This window comes from Panthera pardus, unplaced genomic scaffold (genome assembly GCF_024362965.1).
Source record: "Panthera pardus isolate Hobbes unplaced genomic scaffold, ASM2436296v1 HiC_scaffold_25, whole genome shotgun sequence".
NCBI lineage: Eukaryota > Metazoa > Chordata > Mammalia > Carnivora > Felidae > Panthera > Panthera pardus.
Genome location: NW_026526821.1, coordinates 72,429,779 through 72,434,401, shown reverse-complemented (window position 1 = coordinate 72,434,401; position 4,623 = coordinate 72,429,779).

Below are 4,623 nucleotides of genomic sequence, written 5' to 3'. Positions count from 1 at the left end.
CTTCCCAGTTTCCACTACCAGAGCCAAAAGTCTTTGGCATCAGTCATGGTAACTCTTGCATTTGCCTGGATAATGGGAAAAGAAGAAGCTTTGTTCAGTTGAATTCGGCTGTATAACTAGTGTATGCATACGCGTATGTTTTGTAACCCAGAGCCAGTATTAGTGAGTATGTATTTAGTTTACATTTACCTGGAGTAACGTAGAGAGAGCCGAGTTTGGTTCCTGGACTCATTTGTACATATGTGAGTTTAAGCCCTTCCTATGAGGAAGAATATATGAATAGAAGTTTGATAGCTAGTTATCTACCCACCTACGATGGTAACAATAGTGAAGTGTGTAAATACGGGTATGTGTGTTTGGGAAGTAAGAACTGGTGGGTAAATAAATGAGAAGAGTGGGTTGAAAACCCAAAAGTGGGGTAACTAACTGAGCTCCTGCTTGGGAGCCAGGCATTTGTTGGGCACTGTATTAAACACCACACACTTACGGGGTTTTATTCTAACCATCAAACTCTGGGAGCATAGGCCTTAGTTCAGTGTTTGAATCCTATTCCACCAGTTTGGTAGCTGTTTCAGTTGGGCAAATGACCTAATCTCTCTGAGCCTCAATTCCCTTGCCCACAAAATGAAAATATTCTTAAGGTTGTTCTGAGGTGTGGATGATTCAATACAGGCAGAGTACTGACAGGAGGACCAGGCTCCCAGTCAATCCTTGGTCATTATTAGCTAGGGTTTTGATTGAGCAATTTGATGTGAATATGCTACCACATGTCTTTAAAACTCAGTCAACTCTTTCATCATTCCCTCTAATTTTTATTCCTTTTCTTCAAGCTCCTAAAACCACCCACTTTTGAGTGAGTTGGACAATCCCAACTGCTTGCTGTGAAGAAATGAGGAATTTCTCACCTTGTCCCTTTCAAAACAACAAATTCACCTGCATCCATACAAGCTGACAGTTGTTGGGTTCTGTTTTGAGTTGTGTAGTATGAGTCTAAAATCTAAATATATTTATGTCAATCTCTTTCCATTAAGCAGTTCATATATGTGTAGATTTATTGAGGGATATAAGAAGCATTTTTAAAAGATAATTGTGCTTACCACAGAGAAGTCACAATCTAGTTAGGAACACAAGACATACATACTGGAAAAATTGTGAACAGCAATGATACATGATAGTATGGAACTGATAGTCACAAGTCTCAAATTTCAGTACTGAGGATAACACAGTATTATAAAAATGTGCCAGTAATTTTTTTTAAAAGTGCTAATTACTTACTGGCACATCTTTTGCAGGGCACTGCAAAATAATGTGGATTTTATAATAATTATTGTCTTTTTAATGTAGAAAAAGCACTGGGCTACTAGTTTTTTCTCCTAGTAACTAGCTATTTTGACCCAGGAGAAACACTTAAACCTGCCTGCTGTAGATTCTTACTTGTAAAACAGAGGTAGTCAGATTAGATAATCTTTATGATCGCCTCCAGTTATAAAATGCAGTGATTCTTCAGGGAAATTTATGTCTGAAAATCAATGAACACACTAGCTTCAGTAATACATGTAATTTTCTCATTTATGTTAGGTAGTTTGGATTCTTGTCAGCGAAGTAATTCAAAGTGGCTTACTAATATTGTTCAAGTTAAAAATACCAGTGCTATTTGAGCTAGAACACCATATGTGAGGAAACACAATAGGATAGAAATTGCTCATCCAAAATGTTATAGATGCAGAAAATTGTCAACACTTTTTTTCGAACCCTAGGAGAATGCCAAAAATAATGAAGGTACAGTTGTATAACCTGATAGGAAAGGAGGGTCCACCTTCCTCTCATTTCATCCTTCAGTGATGGGATACCGGTGAGGATCTCAGAATATGGCATAAAACCATATCCACCTCTACTTTTAGTTTTTTTAAAGATAGTTTATTTGCCTCATATATATGTATTGTAAAGATTAAATGAGAAAATAACACATGGAGAATTTACCCTGGAACATAGTAAGCACCCATTATGAGTTGGCTGTTAGTATTCTCCCTATTTTTATAATTAGTAGGGTAGAGGTTTCATCAAGTACATGCATCATGATTATCTTGATTTCATTACCTTAGACTAAGAATTTTATCATACCAAAATATACATTAATTTGGGGTAATGGAAGTGAGAAATGTTAATGTTAGGTTTGTGTATCTTTGAAAATGAATAGATTCAAATGACTTACAGATAGGAAAGGAACGCTGAGTTTTCCTCTGGTCTGAATTCAAAACTAATTGATTTATATTGTACTTTTGAGAGAGAGCTTATAAAACAACCATGAGATGTTACATGTGTTGAAAGGTAAAAGTCTCTAGTATAAATCATATAGAACACTCTGATATAAGTGATCCTGGGTATATGCATGAATATGTTTATATACATAGAATGTGTACATAAAAATATCTCTTGAAATAACAAAAACAATTAGATAGCCGGCTTACTCCAAAATCATTGTTAAAAATCATGAGTTTGGAAATCTACCTGATTGAAGGAAGAAATCTATATTTTATGAGTGTGGAGCATTCCAGTCACCTCTATAATTTCATAATTCACGGCTTATTTTGAAATAACCCACCTATGGTATCTTTTATAGAAGCTGTACAACCAAAGAGTGAGTAAAGAGCTGGTCCCAGGCAGCCTTTAGTAAAGGGTGGTGTTGATGCTAGAGTGATGTCCTCAGTAGAGTGCTCAGGTAGTAAAGATTGGTTGAAAGAATAGCTACGGACATAGGGACCTGGGTGGCTCAGTCAGATAAACATCCGACTTGGTTTCAGCTCAGATCATGGTCTCATGGCTTCGTGTGTTCATGCCCCATGTTGGGATTCTCTCCCTCCCTCCCTCTCTAGCTGCCCTCCCCCCACTCTTGTTGTCTCTATCTCTCTCAAAATAAATAAACGTTAAAAATAAAAAAAAAAATAGCTATAGACACATTATGTCCTGAGAAAGCAAAGCAAAATGAAACCTGGTTGAGGTGTTACTATTCTCAAAAAGTTAGGAATCCCTAGTCTAAGCTGTCTAGTTTTGATGGTTTTCTGTGTCCTAGCTTATTTTGGAGGCAACTGTCCTTGTGCTCTATGAAGAATTCCAGAGATGCAATCACCTTCCTTGCAAGTCATTATTACATTTTATTATCTAGTTACTGAGCAATCCAACATATATTCCACACCTTGCATGTTCTGGCCTGTTCTGACTGGACCATGAGATTTTAGTTTAGAAAAGTACCTTGCAAATAACAGGTTCTATCAATGAAATTGATGCAGAAAAATCTTCCTTGTATCCTACAAAATACATTGTATGACTTTGAACTTTTCAGTGTTTTTTATGGACATAGTAATTGTTCAACAAACTCCTTAGAGAATCTCCAGCTTTTAAAAATGGTAATTAAAGCTAACTTGTAAGCCAAGAAACTTAAGTTCTTCAATTTCTTTCTGCCCAATAAAATCTACCTTTGATCCCTTCAATGATACAAATTACTATTCTCTATACTTAGTAGAGGAGAACTAATACCTATTAAAATTCAGGGCAGAGTTTAAGTCCCAGCTCTGTATTTTTTTTTAAGTTTATTTATTTATTTGAGAGAGATGGAAACTGCGAGAGTGGGGTAGGAACTTAGATAGGGAGAAACAGAGAATCCCAAGTAGGCTCCATGCTGCCAGCACAGAGCCCAATGTGGGCCTCAAACTCATGAAACAGTGAGATCATGACCTGAGCCGAAACCAAGAGTAGGACATGTAACCAACTGAGCCACCCAGATGCCCCATGTCCTAACTCTGTTTTTAAAGCTCTGTGATTCTGGGTAAGTTATTTAAATCCCTTGAGCTTTAGATTTGGACTATGTCTCTTATTAATCTTTAAAAAAATAAATGAATAAGACACCAAAAGATTAGGGATAAAAGAACTTACCTTGTAGGGCTATTATACTAAAGTGTAGAGCTTGCACAAAGTAGGCACCCAATATGTATTGTTTCCTACCACCCTCCCCTGGCCTTACCTATGGTGGAAGCTCCCCCCACACCGTGGGAAAGTGACATAGCAAGGATTTGTTTTCAGATCAGTCTCTTTTTTATTTATTTATTTATTTTATTTTTTTTATTTTTGGACCAGTCTCTCTTTTTTATATCCCATTGCCTCTACACATAGTTTCTCTACCTCTTGTTTAAGTCATAGCCATAAAAACGGGCCATAAAATTCAAAATAGGATCTTCCTAAGGTCACTATGGTGTGGGAATGGGTAAAAATAACTAGAAAGAATTAAACTAGCGGATGTTTCAGGAATGGAAGCCTTCAAAACAGGAAGTCTGTGATAGGGGAGGAGAACATTCAGAGATGGAGGGAATGGGGTGTGTGAAAAGTGAAAGTTTGCACAATCTACTTGTGAAACGTTGCCATACACAGTGTATTGTCACAAACATCCTGCAGTTAGGGCTGATGTTGAGGTGCCAGAGTTGGTAAAACAGAAACCGTAGCAATCCAAGAATACGCACACAATCACCAGTCACCACAGCTCCTGGTGCCACAATGTCAGACTGTGGTGAGGAACTGGTAAACGCTGGTAATTATTTTTATATGGATGGGTAGACCCATGATAAATTTTAA